We start from the raw sequence: 14,607 nt of genomic DNA, 5'->3' as shown, positions 1-14,607 counted from the left end.
GTTATAAGTTCATTGATGTAGAGATTGCTATCACTTTTCATCTTGTGAATTATGATTAGTATAACTTTACACATTTTTGGAGATAATATTTTGGACATAGTTAGGCTAGCCAATTTGTTGGCATAAACCAAACTTTCACATATGGTAGTCATATAAACTTCATTTATTGTAATCCACCCTTTTTACATTAAATTAACTTATAATTATAATTCAATGAACACCCTGTAACAGTAGACTCAACTTCATACAAAACTCATAACAACTTCATCTTTCTCGAACACAAAACTCCGCATTAAGTCATTCCTTAATCCGTGTAAGTAATCACTCAATCATTCGAATCCAATCTATAGACCTAATTAATCATTAAATAATCAAGAAATTTTCAAATCACTTAGAAGCACATACCAAACATATGTTCAAGATTACATCTATATACTTCAACAATAGAAATTAAGGAAAACTACGGAGACGAACGTTCAACAATATCATTTGGAAACAACCCTAATTTTGAAATTCATGAATTTGAAACGTTTGAAAATCCTCTTGGAGAAAAAATTCCATTATATAAAACCCATAAATTAAGTATAACTTAATCTACGAAGACCACCTTGAACGAAAACTTGATGAAACATTGAAATCGCCTAGAACGTCTATGAACTTTCTGCCTCTTTCTTTCATTTGTTTTAGCTTTGTAATTAGAGTGTTTTGATCGTGAGTTTTAGGTTTAGGAGCTGATATTGACTCATTCAACTAAGTATTAATAAGTTAATTAAATTAGTTATTTAATAATAAATTAATTAATAAAAAGCCCCTCCTATATTGACTAGAACTAGGTAAATATAACACTTAGTCAAATATGAAAGTTTTCCTACGAATTTCATGTTTACCCCTTTAAATTATTTAACTAAATGTCTAAGTTAAATAATTAAGGGACCTAGGGTAATAACTTAAATACCCCTAAGTCATTTGAACTATAACTAACCCTTTTGGACCATCCTAGGTTAAGTACTAGGATGTTTCTTGAGTTATACTAGGTTAGTGTAAGAATTTCAGTTTGACCCCTTTTATTTCATTAATTAAATGGCTAATTTAATTAATTAAGTTATCTAGGTTAATTACTAAAGTACCCTTAAGTCTTTATAATCACAACTAACCCTTTGGACCATCATAGGTTAGGTACTAGGTTGTGTTTTTCTTGTCTTAACCAAAATCTTGAAATTGCTTTGTGATTTCGGTTTTTCCCTTTTAAATTAATTAATTAATCTAATAAATTAATTAATTGGGTTACCTAGATTAATTTATAAAGTAACCTTAAGTCTTTATAATCATAACTAACACTTTGAACCATCCTAGGTTAGGTACTAGGTTGTCTTTTTCTTGTCTTAACCGAAATATAGAAATTGCTTTATGATTTGAGTTTTGTCCTTTTAAATTGATTAATTAAGATTCTAAATTATTTAATTAAGTAACCTAGGGTAATTACAAAATTATCCCTTAGTTTTTAGGACTATAACAAACCCGTTGGACAATCCTAGGTTGGGTACTAGGTTGTCTTTTGCTTGCCTTAACATAAATCTGGGAATTGCTAAATTTTTTTCATTTAAATTAATTAATTAAACTGCTAAATTAATTATTTAAGTAAGCTAGTGAAATTACGATATTATTACTATGTTATTAGGACCACAACAAACCTTTTGGACCATCCTAGGTTAGGTACTAGGTTGTCTCTTTAAATAGTTACTAGGTTAGTGTCACCCGTTTAAGTCTTAGGTTGTCGGTTGTACTAATTAGTTTATTTCAGTTGGTCCTAGGTTAGAGTTAGTTAGGGAAGTAGGTTAGAGTCTAGGATTATTTATAGATATAGGCCCCACATTAATGAACCCATGTGCACGCCTACCCCCCCCCCTAACAACCCTATCCAATTTCGGTTAGGGTTGTCCCCTCTTGGCCGATTTTTCCCCCATGTGCTTGCACATGGGATTGCACGTGGGTTGCTTGTTTTTTTCAAATAAACTATTATTTATGGTTCATTTTTGAATGTTTACCTATTGTCCTAAGGATCCTCACTATGTCCTTGGGCACTGCTTAATCTACATGATCATTCTAAAAAGGCTTGGATCATATTATGCTTATTCGGATATATACATAGAAATTAGCTAACATCCCTTAGCCAATTTTCCATACTATTCCCAATATTTCCCAATATTAGGCATTGGGATGCTTATGTACCCCAATAAGTATTCTTACGGACTTACTGGGCTCTTTACTAGACATGTAATTTCCTAAATATTACATTATCTCCCCCTTAGGAACATTTTTCCCGAAATGACACTACACATCATCTCAAATAAAGGAGGGTAATTTTTGAAAACACCATCACATACTTGAGACTTTACTCTATGCAAATTTTTGACTCACTCTCACTATGGATAATGCATATTACTCAAGCTTATTTGAAGCTTCATATTTATTATGGAGGAACTTCATTCTCAATATCACTTAACTTAATGCACATCACAACTTATGCAACACAAGATCATGTCTACGCTATACAAAAAAAGCAACATGAATGCAAACATGAACTCATCTTAATTCATGTAGTGCAAGTAATAAACACACGATTATGGACTTAGCACAAAGAATATCTATTAATGCCCTAAAAACATAGAGTTTCTTAAAGAAACCAGAATGAGGAAGAGTATATCTAACCTCAAGAATTGAAGAAATAAGGGTAATGGGATCTCATATAAGACTCGGACTCCCACCTTGCTCCCTTATCAAGGTGGTTCTGCAAACATGAACTCATCTTAATTCATGTAGTTCAAGTAATAAACACACGATTTGATGCTTTATGAAAGATATGACTACTTATTCAATGCTATTACATTCACACGTTCATGTGGATAGGGTATTTTGAGACTTTTCACATTGATTGTCATACCTTATGTTACGAGTTCATTGATGTAGAGATTGGTATAACTTTTCATCTTTTGAATTAAGATTAGTATAACTTAACACACTTTGGGAGATAATATTTTGGACATAGTTTGGCTAACCAGTTTGTTGGCATAAACCAAACTTTCACATATAGTGGTCATTTGGACTTCATTACTTGTAAGACAACCATTTTTCATTCAATTAACTTATAATTATCATTCAATGAACAGCCTATAACAGTAAACTCAACTTCATAAACAAGTCATAACAACTTCATCTTTCTCGAACACAAAACTCAGTATTATGTCATTCCTTAATTCATGTAACTAATCACTCAATCATTCGAATCCAATCTATAGACCTCATTAATCATTAACAAATCGAGAAATTATAAAATCAGTTAGTGCCACATAACAACAAAATATTTAGGTTTACATCTATATACTTAATGAATCGAAAACAAGGATAACTAGGGAGATGGACGTTGAACAATATCATGGGAAACAACCCTAGTTTTTAAATTCATGAGTTTGAGACGTTTGAAAAGACTCTTGAATAAATAATTACATGAGAGAAAAACCATACACTAAGTATAACATAATCTACGAAGACCACCTTGAACAAAAACTTGGAGAAACCTTGAAATAGTCTAGAACGTCTATGAACTTTCTAACTCATTCTTTCATTTGTTTTAGCATCGTGTTCTCTGAGTGTTTTGATCGTGAGTTTGAGGTACAGTGACTGATATTGACTCATTCAACTAAGGATTAATAAGTTAATTAAATCGATTAATTATTAATTACTAAAAGCCCCTCCTAGATTGACTAGAACTAGGAAAACACAACAATTAGGCAAATATGAAATTTATCCTAAGAATTTCGTTTTGAGCCCTTTAAATTAATAATTTAAGGGACCTAGGGTAATAACTAAAGTACCCCTAAGTAATTGGAACCATAACTAACCCTTTTGGACCATCCTAGGTTAAATACTATTATGTTTCTTGAGTTATACTAGGTTAGTATAAGAATTTCGGTCTGAACCCTTTTATTTAATTAATTAAATGGCTAATTTAATTAATTAAGTTAGGGTAATTACTAAAGTACTGTTAAGTTTTTATAACCTTAACTAACCCTTTGAACCATCCTAGGTTGTCTTTTTCTTATCTTAACTGAATTCACGAAATAGCTTCGTGATTTCGATTTTTCCCTTTTAAATTAATTAATTAAGCTGTTAAATTAATTTATTAGGTGACTTAGGGTAAATAATGAAGTGCCCTCAAGTTTTTAGGACCATAACTAACCCTTTAAACCATCCTAGGTTAGGTACTAGGTTTTCTTTTTGTTGTCTTAACCGAAATCTGGAAATTGCTTTGTAATTTCAGTGTTTTCCTTTTAAATTAATTAATTAAGCTTAAAAATTAATTAATTAAGTAACCTAGGGTTATTAGTAAAGTATCCCTGTGTTTTTAGAGCCATAACCGACCCTTTGGATCATCATAGGTTAGGTACTAGGTTGTATTTTGCTTGCCTTAAGTGAAATCTTGAAATTGCTTTGTGATTTTGATTTTGTCCATTTAAATTAATTAATTACGATGATAAGTTTATTAATTAAGTAACCTCGGGTAATTAATAAAGTATCCCTAAGTTGTTAGGACCATAACAAACCTTTTGGACCATCCTAGGTTAGGTACTAGGTTGTCGGTTTAACTAGTTACTAGGTTAGTGTCACCCGGTTAAGTCTTAGGTTGTCGGGTGCACTAATTAGTTTATATAGGTTGGTCCTAGGTTAGTTAGTTAGTTAGGGAAGTAGGATAGAGTCTAGAGTTAGTTAGAGAGCTAGGCCCCACATGGGTGAACCCATGTGCACTTCTATCCCTGCCCCTAACTACCCTAACCAATTTCGGTAAGGGTGGTCCCCTATTGGCCGATTCTCCCCCATGTGCTTGAACATGGTATTGCACATGAGGTGCTTGTACTTTCCTAACTAACTATTATTTATGGTTCATTTGGGAATTTTTACCTATTGTGTAAAGGATCCTCACTATGTCCTTGGGCACTACTTATCTACATGATCATTTTAAAGGATGGGTGGTGCGACATGATGAATAGTATTTTTCCTGATTCGTAATGTTTTGATGAGCCATTGACAAGATTGTTGAATACAGCATATATTTGTTTTTACTCATGAACAAGAATTTCTTGTCAAGTTATTGAAATGTCTCTTTCAATTTTTGTACTCTAATTGTTTCAAGCGGAAGATGTTTATAATCAACAACCAATAGATTTATGTTTCTACAAAGGGAGGTATTTAAAAAAACATAACATCTTTTGCATGTACATTATTATTAAGTTTGAAATATATGATTTAAAGTAAAACTAGTATTACTTTCACAGTACAATATTTTACTTATAACTTATGGGTTCTTAATTAACTAAACTATATAAGATTGTACAATTTAAATTTCCTACACCTTCTATTAGTATCTTGAAATTTTCGTTTTTCTCAGTTTCTTGTTTTAATTAGTAAGTTTATTTCCCTTTCCAATATAAATTTCATGAACAACATCTTTGTCTAAACCCTTTTAATCTCCGATTTATAACATAACACCTATCTTCATCTCTCTTGCAATGAGTATATTATATTTATAGTAAATCATGTTCTTGACATCTTCGTAGAATCACCCATAATCAACAACGATCCAATTCAATGTTTGAAACTAGAATTGGCAATTATAACCATGTTATGAACACTAGTGGTCATCTCAAAAGAGAGACAAGACACCAACATAGACCCGATTTCATTAGTCATCACCTTTTAATAATTTTTAATGCATTTACTTTATAATTGATATATTGATTTTTGGGTGTCTAGTCTTAGTAGAGGATTAAACTATAACTGTCACGACCGGGGAGCACACCCTAAACGTTACTGGCGTCTTAATCCTCGGCGAGGACATAGATTATCCCTTAACATACATCATTGCATTTCATATTTAAAATGCAGAAAAAATCAAAACATTTACATCGTGAAGTATACATAGACTTCTCACTTATCATTCATAGAGTTTACATAGACTATTATGAAGTGTACATAGACTTCTCGTTTATTTATTATAGTCAATTCATATGAAATAGTCTAATCTTTGTCTAAAATAAAAACCATTTATCATATAAACATACGAATTTTTGCATAGCTATTGAACTAGTATAATATGCCACATATAGGCTTAGAACATACTCTCCATACGATAAGGAAAGAAACGATTCTCTTAGACATATCCAATACTAATAAGTCTAGAAAAGTGGCACCATCCTCGGACTTGAGGACTCACTACAACTTGGGAAAAAGATCCAAGTCTTAGTTCCAAATAGCCTAGAATCTCTTCATTGGCTGAAACCTACAATGTTTGGAAAAACGGAAGAAATATGGGTTGCTACAAACCACATGCACTAAGTATGACTTCTATGCATAAAAATCACCAATGCATAAGAAAAGACACAATTTAGTCAAAACCATGCTTAGTATCATATAATCTTAACATGCACATATATGGAACATCATAAGTTAACCCAACATGATATTATCCCAATATATAAGCTACCCAAAATGATACTTTTGCAATGCAAAGAATAGAACCGCATAACCTTATCCAAATCTAAGTATCACATTAAGTCACGTACTTCATACATATGGCATAACCTCATATTTAATCATGACATACATTATTCATAAATAAAATATATATTATTTACATGCATAACATATCATCAACTTAATCATACAAGAACACTACTAGGACAATCCCTTAGGATCCCACAAGTGCAATGCGTAAGAGAAATCCAATACGCTCCCTTACACAATGTACAAACCCTTAAGAAAAGCCTTAACAATAGTTCATATACTTAACTTGTCTTTTACTTTTACATTAGGGAAAGAAGTGCAATAACCGACATTATACCATATGAGCTACATGGAATCGGGTGTTCTACTCCCACGCCTAAAGAAGAAGGTTAACACTTGCCTAAGGTTTAACCTTTTGTAAATAAATATTTAGGTGATCCACTATGCTAGAGACCTATGTGGGTATATAGTTAAGGGTCAAGGAGATTGTTTCTAGAAATCTTGACTTGCTATACATGGAGGTTTCCATATCATGAGACAACACATAACTTGGTAATCCGGACTTGCTAAACGTGAGGAAACCCAAGTGGGGAGCAGGACTTACTAAATTTGAGACCCCCATCTGAATTACCTTCCCTTTAAATGCTAAGCGTTTATTCCCATTAGTAACCATATTTACTCATCATAAAAGTTCACATTAGTATCTACGAGACTTTTATGTAAACCTCTCATCATTAAAGCTCATAGGTAACCACAAGTGAGAACTACCGTTTCACTTTCGAAACCACATACAAGTGAGTAAACCTTTCACTTAACACTTTATTATAATCATGAGAACTACTTTAAATAACATAATAATAATATCATAACATTCATACATACATTATAGCCAATTTAATTATCTAGGGTTAAGTATGAGGAATGCTTGTTATCAAGATCACAATCGCACATTAGACATTAGACCATTACTATCTATGTCACTCATCTTTCATAATTGAATTCAAGAAGAACCAACCTTCATACCTTATTGCCCTTTCATACCCTTCATACTTCCATAACCAAGAATAAATAATCAATACAAGAACAACATAAATTCAAGAAGAAATACATAGCAATTATAATTCTACATAATTCCTATGTTCATCATCTTCCACAATTGTCATAGATACTTCATGGTATAATTAGTTTAGGGAAGAACAAGGGTCCAAGGGAAAAATATCTAGCGATTACCAACAATTAACCATAATTACATGTTTAATAAATTATAAAATACCATAATTCCACATAATTAAATAACAATTTTGTTTTTAGAAGAGGACCCATGAATAGATTGAAATCGTAGTCCTGGAGATGTTTGAAAAGCATAGTTGAAGGAGCCTCTTGAAGATAAGGATCCTAATAGTGAAAGAAACAATTCATTGAGGATGATCTTTATACAAATTTGAGATGGATTCCTTGGTGAATTCTTCCTTCTCTTGGAGCTCTAGTGTTCCTTTAATGGAGGTTTGAGTTTGTGGAGAGAGAAACTAGATTGAAGTTGGGGCTAAGAGTGTTTTGGGAATTTAGAGAAGTTAGGTGAGTTTAATTAATTCAAACCCTTTTGTATTCCTTAACTAACTAATTTAACAACCTCTTTACCCCTATTAATTAATCCACTAATTAACTAACTCCCCCAACCTTAACCGAAACTTGGTGGTGAGCAGAGGTTAAAACAACGGAACCCTATCATCGCCTAGTCGATCCAACCACTGATCGTACAGGTCAAACGTGGTTTTAATTAGAGGCTGATTTTTTTGGGTGTTTGTTCAGTTTTCTAAGTTTCAACCAACAAGCCCCAACGACAGAGCATCGTCCAAATGATGACTCATCGATTATTTTAGGTTGCACACTGCCAAATGACAACTTTTAAGGGTCAATGGATGGGTAATCCTAAAAGATCGTAGGGTGGTCCTTGGCTAGTCATACCTGAACGTTGCGATAGTAAACACACTCTAAAATGTATTCTAAGCCTTTTAACCAATTTCGACTTAATTTCGACTCTTCAAACCACTTCAAACACACCAAGGCACGCGAGCTCAACTTTCACAAGTCTTTAGACGTCGTGGTTGTTTCTTGATGTATTGACTCAAAAACTTCCTAATTAGGTTAAATGCATTTGTTTAGGCTTAGAAACATTGTTTTAAGGCTTAATTCTTCAAGTGAAGCTCTATACTAAGTCATGGACTTTTGGAGTGTTACAATACTTTTGTTTATCTGTGTTGTCCTTCTTCATTATAAGGAATCAGAAAAAATATTGAATAAACTTACGAAGATCCGTTTGCTAATTCCTTGTGATGAAGAGAGAGAACAGAGAGATTAAGGTAAAGTTGAATCTTTCATTATGACGGGAGACAGAAAAATAATCATATTCTCCCAAAGTTAAATGAATGCAAATCTGAAAACCATTTACTTATGAAGTCCATTCTATATTTGTGTCTCATCTGACTTCCTGGATGACTTCTACCGTGGATGACATGTTTTATATTTCCAATTCTTCTTTCTCCAAATCTACTTTATCCAAATTGAATTGTATCAGTTTATTATTGTTTACTCAATGAACATGACAAGAACTTGATTCCTTATACATATGATTTTCTCACTACAACATGAGGCGTAGAAAAGTATCATGTTTCAAAATTGATGAAAACAAGTTTAGACATTACTCTTCGTGCAAATAATATGTTAAATGGAATTGAATATATTGAAAAAGATCAAGAAAATGACAATGATAACAAGGCACATTGAAAAAATACAAATGTAGTATTCAAGAAAAACTATTCTCAAAATTTGAAAAAAGAAATTGCTGATATTAAACAAGATGAGAATTGAAGAGTAGATAATGAGCAAAAGCATAGAGCAGAGCAAGGGATTACACAACATGGGATAGAAAAAGTCGTTAATCAAACAAAGGATAGAATAGTTTGTTGGGATATTCAATTTAATAAAAAGAAAGCTTTTAAATTATTAAATAAACACTTGGAGTACTACTTGTCTTATGAAAAGAAAGAGAGAACTCAAACATTAAATGATGATAATGCATACTAGTACTTAAGTATCTCTACTTAAACATGATTAATGTTTTCGGATCTACCAAAGCTTATCCAATTTTGAGACATTGAAACCACATCCTGTTCAAATAATTGTGATGTTTTACTTGAGAATAATGTTTGGGTGATTAATCAAGATTCCTATGGAAAAGCGTCACATTAATGGTGTATATCTACATAAATGTCATCGTAGCATCCTTATTTTGCCAAATGAACATTTATGTGCCTGATGGAGAATACGATGACATTATATTTGTCTTTTTGATGAGGGGTATTGTGTTTTGATGCTGATAAAGTAAACTATGATGCATTATATATCATCATAAAAAATGGGAGAATTGTTGGGAGAGAGGAGAACACATGAGTAGTTTAATGATTAATAAAGTGAGACAATCTATTGGTTATCTTAACGCCGGGAACCTTAACCTACATCACTATAAGATGAAATGAATAGTATATACATGTACTTGAAAGGTAAGGAGCATGCATGATATAGTAAATCTGAAATAATATATAAATGATGAAATAATAAATCAAATGTATAATCTAAAAATGATATAGATACTAAATAATGAGCTAGATAAATACAAAGACTAAATTTATCCAATGCTGAGACTGAATATTAAACGTAATGAAAATGTTGTCAATGCTATAGAATTTAACTGATGTGTGAGAGCTACCAATAACCAATAATAAAATCACATGAGGAGTTTTATGTGTACTCCCCATCTAGAGGACTGAATATACTTTTAAATAGGTTTAGAGGCATGGCTGGCATGATCAATAAATGATGCCCTCATAGGGTACTTACACACTATGTGGCTTGTCGTTTTCGAACTATATAGGTGACTGATCATAGTCCAACTCGATATTATGATATTCCCAATTGATTAAATGAGTAACATACTATCACTAAATTATTGTAATGCATTGTATAACTCAAAACGGACATGCCAACAGAGAATGCAACATTACTAAAAAGATATTGAGGCATTATCTGACCTAGCATGTGTAATTCAAGAACTAACGAAATATATAGTTAGGATTCATTTCAAAAACAAAGTACTAACATGATAATATAATTTGGAATAACTAATTCATGATGATCTGCCAAGATTCTAGAAATCCTAGTTCTAGTTATAATAGGGGAATAAAGAATATAAATTAGTTGTAGGGACCTAATGAGCTAAAGGAACCCACTAGTGAGATCTCACATACCCCGTGACCAATTCCATAGTGAAATTTTTCAAATTTGGTGCTGGAATTGATGGATTGTTGATGCATTCTTGAACTAGGGTTCTTGACCTCTTTTCTCCTCTTATGCTCAAAATTTCTACATTAAATGAATGATTTGACTTAGAAAACTTTAATTATGTTTGTAGGCTAAAACTAACAATAAAAAGGGCAGTTTCGAGTTAAATTATGTAGTTTAGCGGTCCAAAAAATAGAAAAAGACTAAAATACCCTTGACATAAAAGTTGACGGGGGTCACTGACGTTCGACTTTGATGGATTGTCGATTGGATGATGGTTCAAGATTGTGAATGTGAGTCATTACTAGGAGGCTGGACTGTGGGTTTTGACCTATGGACATGGACCATACGTCTTGGTCTGACCTACTGTCTGTGAGATCAATGATGGGGGAATACTTAGCCATTTTTAGGGGATGTTTCTCAGAGGGTTCGCAGCTGGCTTCTCATGGAAAATCCTAGCGGTGCGTGAATCGCCCTATACTCCGTGGGTGGCAACTATTTGTTTCACTTGCAACTCCTTGAAACCTGTAATTTTGGTGTTCTATCATACATTGTGTTACACGCCCATTCTAAAATCATTCTCCTAAATCCCAAGTCCCTCCAAGTTCTTCACCCAAATTATTTTCTCAAGGAAAGGAATAAGAGACTAGGTTTACAATTTATGGTCTCCAATTCACCCTAGCTTTTGGGCTTTTATCTCAAGGTATATTAGTATTCACATATGGATGCGTTTCTTCCACTGGGTCCCGATAATTGATATTCTACAAGCTCGTACTTCTAAATTATGATTTTATTCATTGTTTTCTATCTTCTAACACATGAAATAAAGTATTTACATGATTTTGAGTTGAACTTATATGAAACCATGAATGATCCATGATTTCGTTTATGATGAACAGATGGTGAATCTTTTTAGGTATGAAAGATTAATTTCTTACAATTATGCGTTCTTTTATGAAATTAATGTATATGACTTGATAATGCTTTTAAATGAAAGTATCAATGAAATTATGAAAGGTTTTTCTCACATAAATATTGATAAAGTTCATGTTTAAATCCAATATCAAGTTCAAGAAAAATTCAAGAACAAGTTTCAAACACCTTTAATTTAAATCTGAAAAGGTGAATTCAAATGAATCATAGATATTGTAACACTCACCTTTGAAATAATCAACACAATTGTTGCTATAATTTCCGTTATTGATTATTAATTTCTCGACGCGAATTTTTACTGTTTACAAATTCTGGCACGCCCATTGGGGCAATCTATACCTCTCATCTTAAATTTTCAAGCCACAAATAATATCGAGATGACTTCTCGATAACTTCCATGTAGAACAACGCTCTATGAACTGCCTCTAAGGCAACAAGATCCAAGATCCTACCGATTTTGAAGGAATTGTTGTTGTTATCTTTGGAAGTTTTTGGAGTTATTACGAGAAGTGAGGCTTCTATGCTAGGACAACAAACTCTTCAAGTGTCATCCGCATCAAATTCTGTTCTTTGGTATTCGACTCCAAAATTAGCAGGTTCCTCAAGATATTCTCTAGAAGGAGGAAGCAGTGTTGCTGAATAAATCAAGAAGACATTGCCTCTACTTTATCAATCTGGTTCCAAGAACTCTAAAACAATGGTGAACTGTGATTCAACTAATGAATCATCTCCACGTATATTATGTAACTTGATTACATTGAATATTAACTTATGCGACTTTCCATAATACTCTCCTATATCTCTAATGATCATAAAAACAATAGTGACTGATATCATGAGAAACAACTCGCAAATATGACGATGTTGGTTGAAGGATTGACAGAGCATGTATAACATCAAGTGTCTCGAATTGATAAGTAGGTGAATATGATGGAAGTACTTTTATAGGGAGAAGCGACCCATGCTCCTGGAAAGGGTGTTGATGTTCAACAGATCGAAGACGTTTCAAAGGAAACACCGATTGTTAAAGTTATTATAGTTTCTTATGAAGGAAAGATCTCACTCAATCTCATAAAGAATTTTACTAAATACACATTCAAATATAAGTATGAAGTCTCAACCAAGTCTTCTCATATGTATGCTAAGCCATACACTGCTAGGATTGATAACTTTAAAACTTGTATTGGTTATCGGACTCCCAAATTTCAACAATTTGAGGGGAAGAAAATCCAAAACAATATGTTGCATACTTCTTGGAGACATTTAATAATGTTGGAACCTATGAAGACCATATTTTCAAAAAGTTTGTCTGCTCTTTAAAAGGAAATGCCTTTGATTGGTAAACAAATCATGAACCTAATTCTATTGATAGTTGGGAGCAACTAGATCATGATTTTTTCAATCGCTTCTATAGCAGAAATTGTACGGTGAGCATGGTAGAACTCATTAATATTCATCAAAGTAAGGATGATGAACCGGTTATTGATTTCATAAACCGATGAAGGAAAACGAGCCTAAATTTAAAGTATAGGCTTAGTGAAACTTCTGCATTCGAAATGTGTATCCATGGAATGCACTAGGAGCTTTTTAAATCTACAAGGAATAAAACCAAAATCCTTTGAACATCTAGCTACTCATGATCATGATATGGAGTTGAGTATGTCCTCTGTCGGAAAAGATGTGACGTTTGTCCATGATCTGTGCAAAGGAAAAGACAAGCAGGAACCTAAGAGATGGAGCAAAGTTTTTCATAAATGACAACAAATAATACATGATTACTAATGTGTCGCTTGCGAAGTTCACCATGAATGAGGGCATAAAGCAAAATATGAGAACGATTTACCAAGCATGTTGAAATCAAAAGTCAACACTAAGGGATATGCAAGGAAAAATTATCCCTTCTTGGATTCTGACGTTTTTGAAATATTTGATGAATTTCTCAAGTTAAAGCTCATTGATTGAGATTAAGCGACCCAATAAACTGGAAAAGTTGATGAGCCAAATGCTTACTGGTATCATAGACTTGTGAGTCATCCTGTTGAAAAATGTTTTGTCTTCAAGGAAAGAGTGATGCAATTGGTTATGAAAAGAAAACTATCCTTGATTATGAGAAGTCTAGTAATAATCATATATCTATCACGTTTGGTTCACTTGATTCGGTCCATATATATATCTCTGAAAAGAATGAAGAAGTGTTATTAGACAATGAAGTTGATATATATCGTGATGAAGGCTGGATTCTTTTAACTAGGCGAAGACGCAACAAGTCAAGCTTTCGAAAAAATTCATCTAAGAAATCGATTAGAGGGAAAATTGTGAAGAAATTGGAGAAGCAAATATCAATAAAGAGGTCAAACAAGGGAAAGGTAGAAGTGCATCACTACCAAAAACCCCGTCGTCATGTTGCTCTAACGAAATTCATACTCAAGACAACAACGAGAAATAATGTTTAAATACTAATAAAGAAGAAACAATAAAGGATCCTTCTACTGGAAAAGAAGGAACAACGAGTGAATCCTCAACAAAAGTATCTCCTAGTGACAAAGAAAAATCAACAAGGGAAATCTCAGCAATAATGTCTCTTTAATCTTCTGAAAAATCTATTGAACCTTAAACCAAAGAAGCACAAACATGTGATCATAAAGTCACATTTATATAAAATGATCTATTTGGTGAAACACTACACAATTTTTCTTTGTGTATGGTGGGCCATGTGCTAGAAAAGAAGATAAATAGAATATTAATGTATGAAAGATAAAGAGACATTAGTTTTCCTAT

Source organism: Solanum pennellii, chromosome 7 (assembly GCF_001406875.1).
Source record: "Solanum pennellii chromosome 7, SPENNV200".
NCBI classification, from domain to species: Eukaryota; Viridiplantae; Streptophyta; class Magnoliopsida; order Solanales; family Solanaceae; genus Solanum; species Solanum pennellii.
This window is presented reverse-complemented; position numbering follows the sequence as displayed.